Below are 23,547 nucleotides of genomic sequence, written 5' to 3' on the forward strand. Positions count from 1 at the left end.
TTGGCTAAGAGCGGGCCAGACAAAGAGGGGCGTCTTTTCACTGTTAGCCGCACGAAATTTGGCCAAACAGAGCAAACCATAGGCCTAGTTTGCATCAGTTTGACATGGTAAGTATATGCAAACACCAAACATGGAGTATAATACAAACTCCTGTTACTTCCAAAAGATGTATTTGATGACTTTTCTTCCAATATTTCATTAGCCACTGAAAAGATTTTGAATGATTATTCATTGCTTAGAATTTTTTCAGAAATTTTAAACTCCAGTCCAGTTGGTATCCTCCTTTGATGTATTATATTTAATACTGTTATTTATATTTACATTGTTGTAGGTTAATACTTGTCGATATGCATATACATATTCTCCTTCCCATGACAACTCATTCAATACACCAAAACCTCTTTAGACTTTTTCTTATAATATACTTTTCCTCTGATACATAAGATGAACTTTTTTTCTTCTTTTTTTTTAACACTAATATTCACATGCATTCCCTTTCCTTTATACACTACTTTACTCCTTTCCATCTAAAAACACTTATAGTGAATAGACGTTAAACTGAAGAAGAAAACACACACACACACACACTCATGGTATGGTTTGAACGGTGCATGATCTAAACTCAGCACCTCAAAAAGTACAGACAGATGAAAATGTAAACTGACCGGTGAAAGCAGGAACACGTGGAAAGTTGATGATGTCACGCACCCACGTTTGCTGCCTCTGATTTCCACCAACAGCATGTTGCACATTGTTGTTGTTGACTGGTTCATCATTTCTTCGATCATCAACAACTATAGAATCATCACTGTCACTGTCGCTTTCTCCGTTTTTGAGTTGAAAATCAGGATCGCCATCACCCACACGCACCTCCTCGGTATCATAATTTCTTCGTCATCCGTAACGACAACATCTTCAAGTAAATTGTCTTCATTTTCTCTGTCTTCATCTTCACCTTCTGAACAGTACCTTCATCGCCAGAGCCATTCGGAACAACTTCTTGAAGCACTTCTTCAAGTGACATGACCGTCCGCCTTGTCCGTTCCAACGCCATCCTTGATAGCAAAATGACTGGTCTCGAGTCCTTTGTTTGAAGTTGGGGATTCAACCGGATAATGCTGACTAGGTCAGCATAAACTGGTCTAAAAATAGATGGTTGATTGGTATGTGGAATTCCTTGTGTTTTTTTCCCTCAGACTGTTGATGGGTGGTCTTTGTTTCGAAACAAAGCTCGGCACGCAAATGCGCGCGCCGTGTGTTTAACTATAAATGGCGCTACCTTGCAGATATGTGTGAGTCGTGCCCAGCGGAGCATCGGCCTCCGCGCATATATGCGTGGTACGTTGTTATAAAGTTAATGCTATAGTTGGAGATCACATTATCAAACGTTTCTGAAGCAGTATTTGCATTCCTTAGGCACTGCTGTTGTTTTTGTATTGCTGTAATTAGTTCATATTTCTTCATTCGTAAATACCATATTATGCATAGTTGAGAGGCCATGGTTTTTATGTGACTCACTGAATATAAAACGAATGGATCCAAGCTGAGTAGATAACAAGTTCTTGGTTTGTTGCTCATGAAATGTATATGGGTTTGCGTTCATCAGCAAGTTGCTTGTTGTATGTATTTGTATACTTAGGCATTGTTATTTGAGTATATTTTTTATATATACCTTTTCTTCAGTTGTGTAAACAAAGTGAATATGTTTTAACTCGGTGATTGGTTGTCTCTGTGTGTGTGTGTGTATGTGTGTGTGTGTGTGTGTGTCCGTGGTAAACTTTAACATTGCCATTTTCTCTGCAAATACTTTGTCAGTTGTCACCAAATTTGGCATAAAAATAGGAAAAATTCAGTTCTTTCCAGTCATCTTCTTTAACCCTTTCGCTGCCAGGAAAATAAGATTTAAGTGAAATCTATTTGCCAGGGTTTTTTCACAAAAAACGGGTATAAATTTTCCAAAAATTCTGTGCTCTTTGTTATTGGAGAAAGACCCATAAAAGTATATATTTTCTGAAAGGTGAATGAATAAAGAATACAAAACACATGCTGTTTTCCCATTTTATATATTTTTAGTGACATGCTGTTGTTTTGAAATCAGTGTTTTGTTTTTTGTCACATTTTCAACTTGTTCATTGGAAACATTAGTCAGGTAATTTGCACAAAAACATCATATATTCTGGACAAATGGATATCTGCAAACACAAAATCATACTAGAACAACCACAATATATATATATATATTTTTTAAGAGATAGATACACAATACATTGTGACTTCTCCAAGTGATAAGATGGATGTGAGGCCACGCCCCCTCAGTCTCCACCCCCCCCCCCGCACCCCCCCTTCCCCCCCCCTCCTCCTCCTCACCCCTCTCACACGGTCACTTGATTCAGTTCTCATCAGACCGCGTTGGCTGCATGCCAAGAATATCGCTCTGCTGCTAATTCGGTCATCTGTCGTCTGCTAACATCTGTACAGCCGGCATCACTCACTGACAGTCGCATCTTGGCCACTGTCTTGATTACTCCCTTTATTTTCTATCAGATCGTCCTATAAATGTTCATCTCTGTCTTCTCCTTCGAATTTACGCTTCAATTCTTTCTGAGCATCAGCTAAAGAAGGAAATCATGGTTGATTTAGTTCGTCACGATCGCATGTCTTAAGCACGGCGTCAGTCCGACATTTTGTTGAGCGAGCGAGGAGAGAAGTCAGGCAAACACTTGGACAGTGACCCAACCAAAACGTTCAAATAAAGGACTGCTTCATGACGTAGATGGGGTTTCTAGCTATGAATAGAATCTAGAGAGATTCCCCAGGCTAAAGCTACCACTATTTTTGCCAAGGAAGTGAATGCAAACCAGGGAAAAGTCAGAATATTTCGATGACGAGTTATCTCGTCATGCAGGCAGTGAAGCATACATGCTTGCCATGACGAGTTATCTCGTCATGCAGGCAGCCTAGGGGTTAAAACAATATTGTACCTCTGCAATGGGCACAAAAAAAAAAAAGAAAAAAAAAAAGAAGCCAAATTATATGCAAACTGAATTTACTGTTATATTTATTTATTTTTTATTCTCTAAACTTGGCACTTTGATCTGATATTCTGACACGGCATCAAGAGCAGTCATTTTTGACTCACTTGTGTAAACAAAGTGAGTCTATGTTTTAACCTGGTGTTTGGTTGTCTCTGTGTGTGTGTGTGTGTGTGTATCTGTGTGTCTGTGGTAAACATTAACATTGCCATTTTCTCTGCAAATACTTTGTCAGTTGACACCAAATTAGGCATAAAAATAGGAAAAATTCAGTGCTTTCCAATCATCTTGTTTAAAACAATATTGCACCTCTGGGATGGGCACAAAAAAATTAAAAAAAGAAGCCAAATTATATGCAAACTGCATTTACAGTTATATTTATATATTTTTTATTCTCTAAACTTGGCACTTTGATCTGATATTCTGACACAACAACAAGAGCAGTCATTATTATCATTTTTTGTTCAAACAGGAACTTCTTTTGCTAAGCATGGAAGTTATATTTATTTTGCAAACGTTTTGGTGCAGAGAGTAAAAAAGGGAAATTAAACTATAATCAATGCTGGGGGACTTAATTTGCTTTAAACTGATCTTTCTCATCTTAAACATTACATTTTGAAATTATACTCAGTACATAAAAAGCTTGTGTGTTTTACTCTCAGTGTACAGGGCTTTCACTATGTTCATTCACCCAAGTGGTCTTATTCAGAAAATACTAAAAATCAATACAAGTAGACTTTATAGATCTATTGGCTGAGCCCTGAAGGTCATGGACAAAAATCAATTGCGTACACATATTTATACACATTCAAAGAGTGTGCTCATATTCTTCGCGAACGCGAACGACGCCATTTTGTTTCAAGTTGTTGACCTGCCCGTTCAATCCTATATTCAATCGACAATACACAATAACATGTGATGGAAAGTTGGAGAAGGAGACCATTAAATATTTATTCAAAGAAAGATTTGTGAACGCCTCATCACTTACTGGATTATGCCCCAAACTGCCATAAAAATATCCACAGAATCAGTCGGAATTCACAGTTAAAAATAATTAACCATGTGAGTTAATACCCTTGAATTGATGAAACGTAAAAATTTCCAGTCTTGACTTTTCTCAAAATGAAGTCCTTTTCACTTCATAAGACGTTTAGAAGTACTTGTACTTGGATGTATGTGTTATTAGTTTAACAAAATACTCAATTTTCATATCAACTTTAAAACTATAAAACTAGAATGAACATAAAAGAGAAATTGAATCGACCGTGTCAACTGGGTGTAACTAACTGAAACTTATACATCTATCTAGATCCAGAGAAAACGGCTAAATGTTGCAGTGTGATTGTGGCAATAGCCACGTCTCCTTTTACCGCGGACTTAAAAAGAATTTTTAATTGCCCTTGAAGATTTTTTGAATGCCCAAGTTACACCAGAATAATATTATTTAAACAGCGTTCTTACCGCGAATACTGCAATTGATTTATCGCCCTTTAAAAAAGCATGGTTAAATATTATGTTTTTGAACGTCAGTTAAGGAGCCACGATAGTGTAATGGGTAAGACAGTTTCTTCTCACCCGAACACGTGGAGTTAGAATCTGCTGTTAGGACTTTTTTTTCTTTTACACCCGAAGCTTTATAATAACAAATACAGAACACATTTTAACGATTAGATTTTTTTTTTTTTTTAAGTGTATCACAAGTGAGTCTTGAAGGCCTTGCCTCTCGTGTTATCATTTTTTGTTCAAGCAGGAACTTCTTTTGCTAAACATGGAAGTTATATTTCTGGTGCATGTCTTTGTTGCAGCTAGTAAAAAAGGGAAATTAATCTGTAATTAATGCTAGGGGGTTAATTTACTTTAAACTGATCTTTCTCATCTTAAACATTACATTTTGAAATTATACTCAATACATAAAAAGCTTGTGTGTTTTACTCTCAGTGTACAGGGCTTTCACTATGTTCATTCGCCCAAGTGGTCTTTTTTGGAAAATACTAAAATCAATACTATGAGTGGATTTTATAGATCTAATTTCTAATATCATCATCTTAGATGAACAGACTATAAATAAATAATAATTTTCTTCAATTGGTCTGAAATTTATTAAAAAAAAAAAAAAAAAGAAAAAAAAAAGGAAGAAAAATCAAGTGCATTTTTACCTATTTAAAGAAATAAAAACACATAAGTATAGTCAAAATGCACAAAGGTCAAAACATTTGTTAATACCCCAAGTTAAAAAGCTCCAGCATATGTGGCAGAACATGCGGTGGATTGATTTGCCATGATAATATTGAATGTCATAAAAAAATAAGTCTTTGCCAGTTGTCTGCACTTAATGCTGTCGTTATTGTTGCAGTAAAAATGGATTGTGTAAAACTCCCCCGAAAATTGAGTATGACTGCCTTCCATGGCCAGGTAAATACGGTCATACATGTAAAAAGCCCACTCGTGTACATACGAGTGAACTTGGGAGTTGCAGCTCATGAACAAAGAAGAAGAAGAAGAAGAATGTGTGAAAAATGAAAATCCTTATACAAGGGGATAAAGCTTGTGACTTGCTTGATGAAGATGGATCTTATACTGGTCATGTACCATGGATTTGCGAAATTATAGGCTTCAGAAATGGTCTATTTCAGTTGATAATGGCAGGGTTGTGTTTGTTAGGCTCCAGTGTTGATTGCTCATTGAAGATTTTTCTTATGAAGGAGCCCTGCCATTTATTGATAGACTGGGGAACTCCAGTGTTGATTAGTCGTTGTAATAGGACTGTTTTTTTTAATTTTTTTATTTTATTTTTTTTAAATCACTTTTGACCTTCGATGTCTTGTAGGGGAGGTAGGTCAAAGGTCAAATTGGGTTTGACATTAGGCTGGTGATTTTGATTCCAACATTCCTTTAATAGAGTGTGTGTGTGTGTGTGTTATTTGTTTGCGTGTATTTTGTGCTTTTGTTCGTGTGTATGTGTAATGTTTCTTTTTTAACAAATCTTGAAGGTCACATATTCATTGATCATGACAAAATATTTTTCATCTGAATTGTGCCCTTTCATTTTCCATTCAGAAAAGATATACTTTTTCCTGTGTCAGTTAAGAAATTCATCCATTTCTCTTGTAAAGCTAAGGGTGAACATGTGGGAACTATAAAATTCTGCATAATACATTCGTGTGATGTTTTCTTTTAAAAACCCACTGTGACACATACGCAAACACATGCACACATGCGCACCAACACGCACATGCACGCAGCACACACATGCAGGCACAGAGTAAGCTGGGCTGAAAACAATCTACCATTGATCAGCTTAAGATAAACTCAAGCTATTTTTCTTTTTTCTTTCTGGCCACCAGCTTATCTTCACAAATGACATAAGGTCTGGTACATCACTAAGTGGCAAGCCCTTCTTTGCAGTGAAGGCAAGGATAATGTAATTCATTGTATCTGCGTTGCTGGTTGTGTCTTTCCTGCAGTTTCGGTAAACAGGTTGTGGACATGACAGCTCCCATGTGTCGTGGCTGATGTTGAAGGCCTTCAGAGAAGCTTTCATTGTCTTTGAAGCGCTTCTTTTGGCCTCCATGGGAGCGCTTGCCATGTTGGAGTTCGCCATACAGCAGTTTCTTGGGGAGCCAGTGGTCTGGCATGTGAACTACATCACATGGCCTGCCCAGCGCAGCTGGGCCTGCATCAAGATGGTGTAGATGCTGGACAAGTTTGCATGAGTGAGCACCTTTGTATCAGGGATCTTCTCTTGCCACTTTATGCCGAGAAGTTTTCTGAGGCTGGTGGTGTGGAAGTGGTTCAGCTTTTTGGCGCGGCGTTTGTAGACCATCCATGATTCACATCCATAGAGCAGTGTGGTGAGAACTATGGCCTTGTATACTTTGAGCTTCGTCTCCAGGGTGATGCCTCTCCTGTTCCAAACGTTCTTATGGAGTCTGCTGAAGGCAGCGCTGGCTTTGGCGAGTCTGGCATTCACCTCGTCGTTGATGACAACTGTGCGAGAGAGTGTACTGCCCAGGTATGTGAACTTGTCCACTGCGTTCAGTCGTTGCCCGTTGATGAAGATGTTTGGTTCAACGTAAGGCTTTCCTGGAGCTGGCTGGTGCATCACCTCAGTCTTCTTTGTGCTGATTGTGAGGCCAAAGTTGTCACAGGCAGCAGAGAACTTGTCAACGCTGTGTTGCATGTCAGCTTCGGAGAAAGCGTTTAGAGCGCAGTCATCAGCAAACAGGAAGTCGTTGACGGTGTCTGTCCTCACCTTGGTTTTTGCTTGAAGCCTCCTGAGGTTGAAGAGTGAGCCATCTGTGCGGTACCTGATGCCAATGCCTACGTCAGTGTCTCTGAAGGCATCTGTCAGCATGGCTGAAAACATGAGACTGAACAGGGTGGGGGCAAGAACACACCCTTGCTTGACTCCATTGGAGACAGGGAATGGTTCTGAAGTCTCTCCGTTGTCTTGGACTTGGGCCAGGATCCCATCGTGTAGTTGCTGTATGATGGTGATGAACTTTCTGGGACATCCGTACTTTGCCAAGATTCTCCAAAGGCCATCTCTGCTAACAGTATCGAAGGCCTTGGTCAGATCGACATAGGTGGAGTAAAGGTCGGCGTTCTGTTCCTGACACTTCTCCTGGAACTGCCTGGCAGCAAACACCATGTCAATAGTCCCGCGTTCTTTCCGGAATCCACACTGGCTCTCTGGTAGGAGACCTTGCTCAAGGTGCGCTATGAGACGGTTGAGTAGCACTCTGGCCAGAGTCTTGCCTGCAATGGACAGCAGGGATATCCCACGATGGTTGTCACAGGCCTGACAATTTCCTTTGCGCTTGTACAGGTGTATGATGGAAGCGTCTTTGAAGTCCTGTGGAACTGCCTCATGCTGCCAGATGAGCTGGAACAGCTGATGAAGCTTCTCAGTCAGTGCCATACCACCTTCTTTGTAGACCTCAGCTAGAATGGAGTCTGAGCCAGGGGCTTTGCCATTGGATAGCAGACAGATAGCTTTCTGGGTCTCCTCCAAAGTTGGAATGGCATCCAATGATTCACTGACTGGCACCTGGGGGAGTCGGTTGATGGCTCCATCATTGATGGTGGAAGGGCAGTTCAGTACGCTGTCAAAGTGTTCAGCCCATCTCTCAAGGATCCAGTCCTTGTCAGTGATTAGGGTAGAACCGTCAGCACTGAGGAGTGGAGCAGATCTGGAGGTGGTGGGACCATAGACTTCTTTCAGGCCGTTATAGAAGTTCATGTCGTTCCTGTCTGCAAAACCCTGGATCTCATCAGCTTTGTTGCTCAACCAGGAATCCTGCATCTGCCGCAGCTTCAGCTGGATGGTGCTGCGTGCGCTCTTCAGTCCTCCCGAAACCTGGAGGGGGTCAGGCTGGTGTTCTCCTGACCCACTCCCGGGAGGGTCACTACCTTGTCGTGGTCGGGAGGCTTAGTGGCCAGTGATCGAGCGAGCTATGTCGGCGGGGGCATCAGTGCTTCTTGGGGTTTGGTGCTCTGGTCCCAGGTCTTAATTGACAGCCTACATAGCCATCGTAGCTGTTAGGGCTGAATAAGTGGTGGTTTTGTACTGATGCCCCTGATAGGGCTTCCCATGCCGAACAGGTCGTGAGTGAGGCCCAAACTAAACGTGACCCACTGTCCCTTTCGCTATTCTTTGTTCTTCTTTTTACCGCCTCTTTTCTGTCCTCAGCTCCCCATCAAGCCTTCTTTTCCACATTCTTTTTTTCTCTGCGGCCTTCTTTAGGCCCGCCGTGTTTGCCGTGCGGCGCGACCTGTGATGGAGGGGAATGAGATCCTGGGGATTGAGAGAGCACGCTGCTCTCAACACATCCCTTTGGCTCGGACCTCTCCTAAGACAGGCGGCACACATTGGCCCGTGTGTGTCAATCGGCTACCCCTTCGTGGGGCTGGGTCAAGACTGGCAGTTTAGTGGCTGACGAAGGTAACCCCCGTAGTGCTCGGCTCTCTGTCCCCGGGAGCTGGGCATGATCGGGGGGGAGCACGTTGGAGCTGGGCTGCTGGTTGTATATCCCTCCCGAAACCTGGAAGGGGTCAAGCTGGTGTTCCCTTGACCCTGGCCCCTAAGTTGGACCCCATGGTGGGTGGGTAAGGGAGGGATGAATTCACATTTTTCTTTCAACATGAATCCTAAACAAATACACCCCCCCAAACTCGGAAAAAGACGACGACAGGGAACGGACGACTCAGACTCTGAGTTGGAGGTCGTCGAGACCTCTGGTTTTTGGCCATCATGGCTAGTGATGGAGGGCGCTGATGACGACAAGCCCTTGTCGGCTCTCAGCCCCTTCGCTGTCCAGAAGGGCTTTCAGTGTCTGGCAGGATCGCTCAGATCCATCAAGAGGCTGAGGAGCGGAGCGTTTTTAGTACAGACAGAATCCAAAAGACAGACACAGCTCCTTCTCAAGGCGACCACTTTCGTGGATAGGGCAGTGAAGATTTCCCCTCACAAAGGTCTCAACTGCTCAAAGGGAGTCATCAGATGCCCGGAGTTGAAAGGTGTGTCTGAGGCCGAGATCAAGAGCGAACTGTCCTCTCAGGGAGTGACCGATGTGTACAGGGTGACGGTGAGGAAGGGGTCGGACAGAGTCCCGACCAACACTTTCTTCCTCACCTTCTGCTGCCCGGATGTCCCCAAGGACATTCGGGTCGGATACCTGCTAGTTAATGTCAGCCTGTACGTACCGTCCCCTCTGAGATGCTTTAAGTGTCAGAAATTCAGACACGTGAGAGACAGATGTAAGGAGGAAGAGGCGTGTGGCACCTGTTCGAAGGCGGCGCACCAGGGCGATTGCGTCAGTGCAGCTCTGTGTGCGAACTGCGGAGGTGGCCACCCGTCCTCATCGAAGGACTGCCCCGCCTGGAAGAAAGAAAAACAAATTCAGAAAGTCAAGACAGAACAGAAAATTTCCTTCTTTGAGGCAAGGAAACAGGTGGAGGCCGCGTCGCCTAGGACGTCGTATGCCTCTGTCGTCAGATCCGGGACGGTGGACGTCGCAGTCCAGACGACGTCCACAGGAACGCAGACGGACGACTTAACCGCCTCGTCGGAACCGTTGGCCTTGGGTGGAGGCGCTGTGTCCACCCCTTCCCATCCTGCGCGGCAGTCCTCAGGGGCTGCTGGGCGGGAGAGAAAAGCCTCGGGCGGAGGCACGTTGTCCGCCTCCCGCCCCACCCCACCCCCCGGCCCCCCTCGCCCCGCCTCTCGTCTGCCTGGCCCTCGGGCTGGCGGAAGTGGCCGGAAGCCCCCCGCACCTCCAAAACTCAAGGAGGGGAGGGCTGCGGCCACGGCGGGATCGGGAGGGGCCGAGGTGGTGGATATTCCGACCCGGTCGGAACCCGAAAAATTTATGTCAAAGAACAAATATTCCATCCTGGCGGACCTTGAGCCACCGCAAGTGGAGGAGCAGGGGGTAGCGATGGAATAGGCTGCTGCTTTATTTTTTTTTTAAAAAAAAACCTTTTTAATGGCAGTGATCCACTGGAATATCCGGGGATTCTATGCCAACTTCCAGGAACTCCAGCTGCTTTGTCGTGCTTTGAAACCTTCAGTGCTGGCACTGCAGGAGACTCTGCAAAGAGATGGCAAAGTTTTATCTCTCTCTGGTTTTAACTCCGTTTTTAAACCCGCTCAACCGAAGCAAGAGGGGTTGACGGGAGGTGTCGCTCTTTTTATTCGAAAGTCCCTTTTATACAGTACAGTTCTTTTAAGCACCCCTTTACAGGCGGTGGCAGTCAGAGTCACGCTCGAGAAAACCATCACTGTCTGCTCTCTCTACCTTCCCCCTTCCGTCCGTGTTCTGAGGCAGGACCTCATGAACCTGGTCGACCAGCTCCCACGTCCGTTTTTACTGTTGGGCGACTTCAACGGACACTCCCCGCTCTGGGGAAGTGAGATGACATCAGCCCGAGGTCTTCTCTTAGAAAACCTTCTCTCTGACATTGACTTGTGCTGTCTTAACGACAAGTCTCCCACTTACCTGCATCTGTCCTCTGGAAAGCTCTCGTGTTTAGATCTGTCGGTCTGCGATCCATCGTTGGTCCTGGACTACGAGTGGAAAGTGCACGACGATCTGCACGGGAGTGACCACTTTCCTGTCGTCCTCCGCCCCACAGATGGAGAAGGTGACTCTCTGCCTGACCGCCTGTACTACGACAAAGCAGACTGGAGTTTTTTTACCACCAAGATAAGAGCGGAGCTGCAGGAAGAAACAGTATTGAAAAGCAAGGACCCTGCTGACGCTCTGACTCGGATCGTTTTAGATTGCGCCAAAGCAGCAGTCCCATCGTCTACCTCCAAGCCTCAGGTCCCTAGAACGCCCTGGTTCAACGCGGAATGTCGGGAGGCCCGCAAGTCTCGGAAGAGAGCGCAGCGACGCGTCTTTCGGAGACCGGAGTCCGATAGCGTTCGAACCCATCAACAGCTGAGGGCGAAAGCCAGGTATGTTTTTAAAAAGAGCCAGAGGAAGTCTTGGAGAGATTTCTGCTCTTCCTTAACCTCCAACACACCCAAGAAGAAAGTGTGGAGGGTTTTAAAAAGAATTAAGGGCAAAAACGCATGCCCGACCTTCCACCATCTTAAACTTTCAGACGCTCTGGTCACAGAGAAGAAAGCAGTTGCCAATTTGCTTGCCTCCACAATAGAACAGAACTCGAGATCTGCTAACAAATCTGCTCGCTTTCTTAAAACCAAAAACCTGTCAGAAAAAACACCATGTAACTTCTTTTCCGACAACACAGAGAATTACAACCTTCCTTTCACAATGAACGAACTTAAATCCGCCCTTCAGACCTGTACGGATTCCTGTCCAGGAATGGACGAAGTCCATTATAAACTCCTAAAGCACCTTCCCCAAACCTGTCTGGACACCCTGCTTAAAGTTTATAACCACATCTGGGTCACAGGCTTCTTTCCACCCTCCTGGCGCCTCCCGAAACCTGGAGGGGGTCAGGCTGGTGTTCTCCTGACCCACTCCCGGGAGGGTCACTACCTTGTCGTGGTCGGGAGGCTTAGTGGCCAGTGATCGAGCGAGCTATGTCGGCGGGGGCATCAGTGCTTCTTGGGGTTTGGTGCTCTGGTCCCAGGTCTTAATTGACAGCCTACATAGCCATCGTAGCTGTTAGGGCTGAATAAGTGGTGGTTTTGTACTGATGCCCCTGATAGGGCTTCCCATGCCGAACAGGTCGTGAGTGAGGCCCAAACTAAACGTGACCCACTGTCCCTTTCGCTATTCTTTGTTCTTCTTTTTACCGCCTCTTTTCTGTCCTCAGCTCCCCATCAAGCCTTCTTTTCCACATTCTTTTTTTCTCTGCGGCCTTCTTTAGGCCCGCCGTGTTTGCCGTGCGGCGCGACCTGTGATGGAGGGGAATGAGATCCTGGGGATTGAGAGAGCACGCTGCTCTCAACACATCCCTTTGGCTCGGACCTCTCCTAAGACAGGCGGCACACATTGGCCCGTGTGTGTCAATCGGCTACCCCTTCGTGGGGCTGGGTCAAGACTGGCAGTTTAGTGGCTGACGAAGGTAACCCCCGTAGTGCTCGGCTCTCTGTCCCCGGGAGCTGGGCATGATCGGGGGGGAGCACGTTGGAGCTGGGCTGCTGGTTGTATATCCCTCCCGAAACCTGGAAGGGGTCAAGCTGGTGTTCCCTTGACCCTGGCCCCTAAGTTGGACCCCATGGTGGGTGGGTAAGGGAGGGATGAATTCACATTTTTCTTTCAACATGAATCCTAAACAAATACACCCCCCCAAACTCGGAAAAAGACGACGACAGGGAACGGACGACTCAGACTCTGAGTCGGAGGTCGTCGAGACCTCTGGTTTTTGGCCATCATGGCTAGTGATGGAGGGCGCTGATGACGACAAGCCCTTGTCGGCTCTCAGCCCCTTCGCTGTCCAGAAGGGCTTTCAGTGTCTGGCAGGATCGCTCAGATCCATCAAGAGGCTGAGGAGCGGAGCGTTTTTAGTACAGACAGAATCCAAAAGACAGACACAGCTCCTTCTGAAGGCGACCACTTTCGTGGATAGGGCAGTGAAGATTTCCCCTCACAAAGGTCTCAACTGCTCTAAGGGAGTCATCAGATGCCCGGAGTTGAAAGGTGTGTCTGAGGCCGAGATCAAGAGCGAACTGTCCTCTCAGGGAGTGACCGATGTGTACAGGGTGACGGTGAGGAAGGGGTCGGACAGAGTCCCGACCAACACTTTCTTCCTCACCTTCTGCTGCCCGGATGTCCCCAAGGACATTCGGGTCGGATACCTGCTAGTTAATGTCAGCCTGTACGTACCGTCCCCTCTGAGATGCTTTAAGTGTCAGAAATTCGGACACGTGAGAGACAGATGTAAGGAGGAAGAGGCGTGTGGCACCTGTTCGAAGGCGGCGCACCAGGGCGATTGCGTCAGTGCAGCCCTGTGTGCGAACTGCGGAGGTGGCCACCCGTCCTCATCGAAGGACTGCCCCGCCTGGAAGAAAGAAAAACAAATTCAGAAAGTCAAGACAGAACAGAAAATTTCCTTCTTTGAGGCAAGGAAACAGGTGGAGGCCGCGTCGCCTAGGACGTCGTATGCCTCTGTCGTCAGATCCGGGACGGTGGACGTCGCAGTCCAGACGACGTCCACAGGAACGCAGACGGACGACTTAACCGCCTCGTCGGAACCGTCGGCCTTGGGTGGAGGCGCTGTGTCCACCCCTTCCCATCCTGCGCGGCAGTCCTCAGGGGCTGCTGGGCGGGAGAGAAAAGCCTCGGGCGGAGGCACGTTGTCCGCCTCCCGCCCCACCCCACCCCCCGGGCCCCCTCGCCCCGCCTCTCGTCTGCCTGGCCCTCGGGCTGGCGGAAGTGGCCGGAAGCCCCCCGCACCTCCAAAACTCAAGGAGGGGAGGGCTGCGGCCACGGCGGGATCGGGAGGGGCCGAGGTGGTGGATATTCCGACCCGGTCGGAACCCGAAAAATTTATGTCAAAGAACAAATATTCCATCCTGGCGGACCTTGAGCCACCGCAAGTGGAGGAGCAGGGGGTAGCGATGGAATAGGCTGCTGCTTTAATTTTTTTTAAAAAAACCTTTTTAATGGCAGTGATCCACTGGAATATCCGGGGATTCCATGCCAACTTCCAGGAACTCCAGCTGCTTTGTCGTGCTTTGAAACCTTCAGTGCTGGCACTGCAGGAGACTCTGCAAAGAGATGGCAAGGTTTTATCTCTCTCTGGTTTTAACTCCGTTTTTAAACCCGCTCAACCGAAGCAAGAGGGGTTGACGGGAGGTGTCGCTCTTTTTATTCGAAAGTCCCTTTTATACAGTACAGTTCTTTTAAGCACCCCTTTACAGGCGGTGGCAGTCAGAGTCACGCTCGAGAAAACCATCACTGTCTGCTCTCTCTACCTTCCCCCTTCCGTCCGTGTTCTGAGGCAGGACCTCATGAACCTGGTCGACCAGCTCCCACGTCCGTTTTTACTGTTGGGCGACTTCAACGGACACTCCCCGCTCTGGGGAAGTGAGATGACATCAGCCCGAGGTCTTCTCTTAGAAAACCTTCTCTCTGACATGGACTTGTGCTGTCTTAACGACAAGTCTCCCACTTACCTGCATCTGTCCTCTGGAAAGCTCTCGTGTTTAGATCTGTCGGTCTGCGATCCATCGTTGGTCCTGGACTACGAGTGGAAAGTGCACGACGATCTGCACGGGAGTGACCACTTTCCTGTCGTCCTCCGCCCCACAGATGGAGAAGGTGACTCTCTGCCTGACCGCCTGTACTACGACAAAGCAGACTGGAGTTTTTTTACCACCAAGATAAGAGCTGAGCTGCAGGAAGAAACAGTATTGAAAAGCAAGGACCCTGCTGACGCTCTGACTCGGATCGTTTTAGATTGCGCCAAAGCAGCAGTCCCATCGTCTACCTCCAAGCCTCAGGTCCCTAGAACGCCCTGGTTCAACGCGGAATGTCGGGAGGCCCGCAAGTCTCGGAAGAGAGCGCAGCGACGCGTCTTTCGGAGACCGGAGTCCGATAGCGTTCGAACCCATCAACAGCTGAGGGCGAAAGCCAGGTATGTTTTTAAAAAGAGCCAGAGGAAGTCTTGGAGAGATTTCTGCTCTTCCTTAACCTCCAACACACCCAAGAAGAAAGTGTGGAGGGTTTTAAAAAGAATTAAGGGCAAAAACGCATGCCCGACCTTCCACCATCTTAAACTTTCAGACGCTCTGGTCACAGAGAAGAAAGCAGTTGCCAATTTGCTTGCCTCCACAATAGAACAGAACTCGAGATCTGCTAACAAATCTGCTCGCTTTCTTAAAACCAAAAACCTGTCAGAAAAAACACCATGTAACTTCTTTTCCGACAACACAGAGAATTACAACCTTCCTTTCACAATGAACGAACTTAAATCTGCCCTTCAGACCTGTACGGATTCCTGTCCAGGAATGGACAAAGTCCATTATAAACTCCTAAAGCACCTTCCCCAAACCTGTCTGGACACCCTGCTTAAAGTTTATAACCACATCTGGGTCACAGGCTTCTTTCCACCCTCCTGGCGGAAAGCCCTCATAATCCCGCTGCCGAAACCGGGAAAAGACCCCTCGAACCCCTCCAACTACCGCCCAATTGCACTGACCAGCTGCGTCTGCAAACTGATGGAGAAGATGGTCAACGGTAGACTGATGTGGAAACTAGAGACCGACGGCCTTCTGGCGAAGGAACAGTGCGGTTTCCGCAAGCATCGCTCTACCGTTGACCATCTGGTTCGTCTGGAAACCACGATAAGAAATGCTTTCGTCAACAAACAACATGTGGTGGCCATATTTTTTGACCTGGAGAAAGCTTACGATACCACGTGGAAATTTGGTATTCTTTCCGACTTGCACAAGCTCGGCTTCCGAGGACACCTGCCTCAGTTTATCCACAATTTTTTACAAGACAGACAATTCCAGGTGAGAGTCGGCACCACCCTGTCCGACATTCACGAGCAGGAGCTGGGTGTCCCGCAGGGGAGCATCCTGTCGCCTGCTCTGTTCAGCATCAAAATTAATGACATCGTTCAATCCGTTCAGAAAGGATCGGACAGCTCGCTGTTCGTGGATGATTTTGCTTTATATGCAACCGGCAGCACGTACGCCAGCATCCAGCGACGGCTTCAGCTCTGCGTCAACAAAATCCAGTGTTGGGCAGAGGAGAATGGCTTCACATTTTCGTCCTCCAAAACTGAATGCATCCACTTTCATAATTTTCGCCAATTCTATCAGGACCCTGAAATCCGTCTGGGAACATCCACCATCCCGGCGGTCAAGGAAGCCAGATTTCTAGGGGTCGTCTTCGATCAGAAGCTGAATTTTCTCAGCCACATTAAACAGCTGAAAATATCTTGCCTAAAAGCCCTGAACATCATCCGAGTTGTGGCACACACGAACTGGGGTGCTGATAAGAGGACTCTCTTGCACCTCTACAGAGCCCTGGTCCGGTCCAAACTGGATTATGGAAGTGTTGTATACGGCTCGGCCAGACCGTCCTACCTGAAACTGTTGGACTCTGTACACCACCAAGGGCTCCGTCTCAGCTTGGGTGCTTTCCGCACCACCCCTGTGCACAGCCTGTATGCAGAGGCGGGGGAACCGCCTCTTTCCAACCGCAGACTGAAGCTGACCCTGAACTATTATTTGAAATTGTTTTCGGAACCTACAAACCCTGCTTACGATGCTGTATTCAACAACCCTTTCGATAAGAAATTTACAGACAACCCAAACTGCATACCTCCTCTCGGACTCCGCATTCAGCCGCACTTGGAAAATGCCGATCTGGATGTCGGTGGCATCTCAGATTTCTCTAAGTTCCCTGACAGCCCCCCGTGGACCTTTACAACACCTGAGGTCCGATTTGATCTGGCCTCGTACCGTAAGGACACCACCAGTTCTCTGGCCTACAGAACCTACTTTTCGGAACTGTGCCACAAATTCCCCACCTTTCAAGGCATCTTCACTGACGGTTCCAAGTCAGAGGACGGAGTCGCCGCATCTGCGTTCTGTCCCGCCTTTCCTGACCGGCCCTCAACAGAACACATCCTGTCTGACAGCTCGGTATACACCGCGGAACTGACTGCACTGGTCCTGGGGTTAAAAATGGTTCTCTCTTCCAAACAGAAGAGATTCATGATCTTTTCCGACTCCTTATCAGCCCTGGAGGCGATCGCCTGCAGGAATATCACTCATCCCAAACTGCTGGAATTTTATGAAACTTTTACTCTCGCAACGAAGAAAGGATACGAGGTTGTGTTGGCCTGGGTTCCCGGACATGTTGGCATTCGTGGTAACGAAAGGGCGGACCTGCTGGCCAGGAACGCTGTAAAGAAAGAATTGTCCAGATCCTTGGTACCCTATACAGACATGAAGCGGAAGGTCAATTCTTACGTTAAAGATCTTTGGCAAGAGAAATGGAACACCCAGATAGACAACAAGCTCTTCCAGATCCGTCCGGACCTGGGGGAGACCCTCCCTTCGGGGGTGAAGAACAGAAAGGAGGAATCTGTGCTGTGCAGACTGCGTACGGGGCACACTTTTTTTACTCATTCTTACTTGTTGAAGGGGGAGGAGGCCCCTCGATGCGTTCCCTGTGACGAGCCTCTCACCGTGAAACACGTGCTCCTTGACTGTTGGGATCTGCATGACGTTAGACGCAGACATTACACGGCGGTTTCTTTGAAGACTTTGTTTCGTGATGTCCCTCCGTGGGCGCTGATGGACTTCTTAAAAGAAGTGAACCTTTTTAACCAGATTTGAAGGTTTTAAACTATGGAAGTTTTTTTTTAAACTTTGGAGTGGAAAGTTTGAAGTGGTGACTCGTTTTAATTGGTTGTTTTTTTAGCCTTGTAGTAGTAATTGACGCGGCGATAGCCTTGAGATGGCCTTAGTGGTCGGCGAGGCTCTAAGCACCATAATTTCAATTTCAATTTTTTACCCTCCTGGCGGAAAGCCCTCATAATCCCGCTGCCGAAACCGGGAAAAGACCCCTCGAACCCCTCCAACTACCGCCCAATTGCACTGACCAGCTGCGTCTGCAAACTGATGGAGAAGATGGTCAACGGTAGACTGATGTGGAAACTAGAGACCGACGGCCTTCTGGCGAAGGAACAGTGCGGTTTCCGCAAGCATCGCTCTACCGTTGACCATCTGGTTCGTCTGGAAACCACGATAAGAAATGCTTTCGTCAACAAACAACATGTGGTGGCCATATTTTTTGACCTGGAGAAAGCTTACGATACCACGTGGAAATTTGGTATTCTTTCCGACTTGCACAAGCTCGGCTTCCGAGGACACCTGCCTCAGTTTATCCACAATTTTTTACAAGACAGACAATTCCAGGTGAGAGTCGGCACCACCCTGTCCGACATTCACGAGCAGGAGCTGGGTGTCCCGCAGGGGAGCATCCTGTCGCCTGCTCTGTTCAGCATCAAAATTAATGACATCGTTCAATCCGTTCAGAAAGGATTGGACAGCTCGCTGTTCGTGGATGATTTTGCTTTATATGCAACCGGCAGCACGTACGCCAGCATCCAGCGACGGCTTCAGCTCTGCGTCAACAAAATCCAGTGTTGGGCAGAGGAGAATGGCTTCACATTTTCGTCCTCCAAAACTGAATGCATCCACTTTCATAATTTTCGCCAATTCTATCAGGACCCTGAAATCCGTCTGGGAACATCCACCATCCCGGCGGTCAAGGAAGCCAGATTTCTAGGGGTCGTCTTCGATCAGAAGCTGAATTTTCTCAGCCACATTAAACAGCTGAAAATATCTTGCCTAAAAGCCCTGAACATCATCCGAGTTGTGGCACACATGAACTGGGGTGCTGATAAGAGGACTCTCTTGCACCTCTACAGAGCCCTGGTCCGGTCCAAACTGGATTATGGAAGTGTTGTATACGGCTCGGCCAGACCGTCCTACCTGAAACTGTTGGACCCTGTACACCACCAAGGGCTCCGTCTCAGCTTGGGTGCTTTCCGCACCACCCCTGTGCACAGCCTGTACGCAGAGGCGGGGGAACCGCCTCTTTCCAACCGCAGACTGAAGCTGACCCTGAACTATTATTTGAAATTGTTTTCGGAACCTACAAACCCTGCTTACGATGCTGTATTCAACAACCCTTTCGATAAGAAATTTACAGACAACCCAAACTGCATACCTCCTCTCGGACTCCGCATTCAGCCGCACTTGGAAAATGCCGATCTGGATGTCGGTGGCATCTCAGATTTCTCTAAGTTCCCTGACAGCCCCCCGTGGACCTTTATAACACCTGAGGTCCGATTCGATCTGGCCTCGTACCGTAAGGACACCACCAGTTCTCTGGCCTACAGAACCTACTTTTCGGAACTGTGCCACAAATTCCCCACCTTTCAAGGCATCTTCACTGACGGTTCCAAGTCAGAGGACGGAGTCGCCGCATCTGCGTTCTGTCCCGCCTTTCCTGACCGGCCCTCAACGGAACACATCCTGTCTGACAGCTCGGTATACACCGCGGAACTGACCGCACTGGTCCTGGGGTTAAAAATGGTTCTCTCTTCCAAACAGAAGAGATTCATGATCTTTTCCGACTCCTTATCAGCCCTGGAGGCGATCGCCTGCAGGAATATCACTCATCCCAAACTGCTGGAATTTTATGAAACTTTTACTCTCGCAACGAAGAAAGGATACGAGGTTGTGTTGGCCTGGGTTCCCGGACATGTTGGCATTCGTGGTAACGAAAGGGCGGACCTGCTGGCCAGGAACGCTGTAAAGAAAGAATTGTCCAGATCCTTGGTACCCTATACAGACATGAAGCGGAAGGTCAATACTTACGTTAAGGATCTTTGGCAAGAGAAGTGGAACACCCAGATGGACAACAAGCTCTTCCAGATCCGTCCGGACCTGGGGGAGACCCTCCCTTCGGGGGTGAAGAACAGAAAGGAATCTGTGCTGTGCAGACTGCGTACGGGGCACACTTTTTTTACTCATTCTTACTTGTTGAAGGGGGAGGAGGCCCCTCGATGCGTTCCCTGTGACGAGCCTCTCACCGTGAAACACGTGCTCCTTGACTGTTGGGATCTGCATGACGTTAGACGCAGACATTACACGGCGGTTTCTTTGAAGACTTTGTTTCGTGATGTCCCTCCGTGGGCGCTGATGGACTTCTTAAAAGAAGTGAACCTTTTTAACCAGATTTGAAGGTTTTAAACTATGGAAGTTTTTTTTTTAACTTTGGAGTGGAAAGTTTGAAGTGGTGACTCGTTTTAATTGGTTGTTTTTTTTTAGCCTTGTAGCAGTAATTGACGCGGCGATAGCCTTGAGATGGCCTTAGTGGTCGGCGAGGCTCTAAGCACCATAATTTCATTTCATTTCATTTTGCGCTCTTCAGTATGTCTTTCTTTGACTGTGACTTGGGATCTTCAATGTGGGCTCTGTAGGCTTGGCGTTTGTCTTCCAGCAGCTGCTTGATCTCAGTGTTGTTCTCATCAAACCAGTCTTTGTGCTGCCTGGCAGAAGGCCCCAGGCACTCCATGGCAATGTTGTACACCGTCTCATGCACTACGCCCCATGCTGCCTCCACATTCTGGTTGTCCAGCACGGTGGACTCGAGACGTTCCTCCAGGGTGTCAGCAAAGCTGTGCTTGATGTTGCCTAGCTCCAGCTTGTTGACATTCAAGCGTTTGGGTGCTTTCATGCCCTGAGGCCGTCTCTTGGGCTGGATGCGGAGGTTGAGTTTGGAGATGATAAGGCGGTGGTCTGTCCAGCACTCGGCACCGCACATGGCCCTCGTGACTCGTACACCCTGCCTGTCCCTCTTCCTGACAATGACAAAGTTGATCAAAGTTGATGAGATGCCAATGCCCAAAGCGAGGATGCATCCATGACGTCCTGTTACGGGTAGGGAGGCAGAAGACGGTGTTTGTGATAAGAAGGTCGTGCTTGGCACATGTCTGGAGAAGAAGTTGACCATTGCTGTTACAGTTGCCATCCCCATGCTTCCCAATCACGCCTTCCCAGGAGGTGCTGTCACAGCCGACTCTTGTGTTAAAGTCACCAAGAATGATGAGCTTGTCTGCGTTGGGAACAGTGGTGATGACAGAGTTCAGGTCCTCATAGAACTTGTCCTTGATCTCATCCGGGTTGGTCATGGTGGGCGCGTAGGCGCTGACAATGGTGGCAAACTTCTACCCAATTGCATGAAAGGGAGTTTCATCTGTCACTCAGTGCGATCGTTCCACAATGACCTTTCAAAGCGAGGGCCCATGAGCCAGCTCGTGCCAACGAGGGTTGTGCTGTTCACTACAATCAGCCAAGGTGCTGTCCAGCTCTCACCAAGAATGATGAGCTTGTCTGCGTTGGGAACAGTGGTGATGACAGAGTTCAGGTCCTCATAGAACTTGTCCCTTGATCTCATCCGGGTTGGTCATGGTGGGCGCGTAGGCGCTGACAATGGTGGCAAACTTCTACCCATTGCATAAAGGGAGTTTCATCGTCATCAGGCGATCGTTCACTCCTTTCGGGGGCCCAGCCAGCTTGCCAACGAGGGTTGTCCTTCACTACAAAGCCAACTCCAGCCTCACGTCTCTCTTCAGGTCCGCGACCACTCCAAAAGAAGGTGTAGCCTGCGCCTCACTCTTAGAGTTTGCCTTCTTCTGCAGTCTGGTCTCACTTAAGGCAGCGATGTCAATATTATACCTGGCTAGTTCACTCACAATGAGTGCTGTGTGTCTCTGTGGTCTGTCTGAGTCGCCTCTGTCCAGAAGCGTAAGCACGTTCCATGTGGCAATGGTCAGTGGGGTGCTCCTTGTTTTCTTCTTTCTTTCCTTTGTGTGTCGACCCGCTTGGGTAGGGTCCCCGTCAGCCGTGGTATGCTGACTAGGGTGGTGTGGAGCAGGCAATGTTTAGGGTACCTTTTCTAGCCCATTCCTCATGCCATGGAGGTGAGCAGTGCTGTCCTGAAGAGGGCTGCTCAGTCGCTCAGGGGGCTGCCGATCTCCACCGCTGCTCCAGTCGGTAAAAAAACGACCATATGGCCTGAGCCACCTGTGCGCAGGTCCGCGGCTACGACTGCCAGTGTACCCACACCTGTCGCTTCGTCGCTTGCCTGTCGCCACAGGGCTTGGGAAAATGATGGTATGGAATAAAGGATGATTGATGACTTGCACGATGACTTTGTTTTTAGTGAGGAGGAGTTGCGCACCGTCGACCTCACTCTCTTGTCCAAGACCGTCTGTATCCAGTGGCAAGACCGAGGTCAAGATGACTGGAGATGGATACGGATGCAGTGGATGACCAGGATGTCCCTATGTGCCTCATCCCTGCCCTCAGCACTCCACAGTGCTCTGCTGCAACCGCCTTCCTCTCCGTTGAACCATGAAGGTTTCTTCCGCAGAGTCCGCTGGATCCAGTCTTCACATGCTTGGGTAGACAAGCCCTAACTCACCGAGGGTTTGAGACCCGTCGGCTACCCTCGCCTAGTTTAGCCAGCCTGTCAAAGCTGTTGCCCGGGGGTTGGGCGCTGCCGCATGCTAGCAGCTTCTAGGACCCATAGGTGAGAGCTGGGTGCCGGTGGGGACCAAAAGAGGACGAACCACTCCCTGAAGAGCGTGACAAGCCCCCCCTCTAGAGGTACTACCCCTCCCATGCACCCCTAACCCCCAGCACATCTGAGTACTTACAGTAGAATGTCAGGCAGCTGACTGTGTGTGCTACACACTCGATGTGTACTTGAGAGCGACACCTTGGCAAGTGACCGAATATAGCAGACAACAACGCTGAACACTGAACAGTTTCCTTTTCAAATTAGAATTTGAATAGCATTACACCACGCAAGTTACATGGGCAGGTCAATGGTTGGATACTGTCACTGTAGTAAAACTCTATTCTGCTTCACAGCATGTGATGTGAGATGAACTATGGTTATAGCCAGCTGAGTGCTTGGCTACATACATATATTTTTATGACCTTTATGGTCTGTTATCTCTAGCCCATTTAACAGGATCCTCTTTTTCAATATAGAAGAATCCTTCACATCCCCTCCTTCAACTCCTCATCCCCAAGGATTCCCTATTTCAGTATAAACAAGAGCAGAACCAAAATTTGAAAAGATCTCACTTATCAGAAACAATACACAACAACCCCTTTTACGCATATGAGCTGAAGCCCATCTGACTTGTAAGTGGTTAAGTTACAGCAGTTCTCAGATCTCCTTGGTTTGAGACAGTTAAGACTTTTAGTTGAGAGTGACTGAAAATCACCAGAACAGACTGCAGATTATTTCTTTTCTTGTGTTTAGCACAGTTAAGGCCAGACACTATAGTCAAATAACGACTTTTTTCTCTCCAACAATATCTCTCTTTTTTTGTCTGCTGGGTGTATCATCACTTGTGGATCACAGAAAAAGTTATCTTAGATTTCTGTGAATACCTGTTGCTATGGAAACAAATCAAAATGGCTGCCCAAACAATGTATCAAAGAAATTGGGTTTGTGGTCCAATGGTGCATGCAAACATTTTTTGT

At 47.7% G+C, this 23,547-nt stretch overlaps 1 protein-coding gene across 1 annotated transcript in view; it reads left to right on the plus strand.

Moving 5' to 3' along the window:
- The window catches only part of LOC143282249 (3'-5' RNA helicase YTHDC2-like), a 190,670-nt gene that overhangs the window by 8,773 nt on the left and 158,350 nt on the right, over nucleotides 1–23,547 (plus strand). The gene's annotated exons all lie outside the window — the stretch shown is intronic.

The sequence above is a fragment of the Babylonia areolata genome, chromosome 5 (genome assembly GCF_041734735.1).
Source record: "Babylonia areolata isolate BAREFJ2019XMU chromosome 5, ASM4173473v1, whole genome shotgun sequence".
In the NCBI taxonomy this organism is placed as follows: Eukaryota; Metazoa; Mollusca; class Gastropoda; order Neogastropoda; family Buccinidae; genus Babylonia; species Babylonia areolata.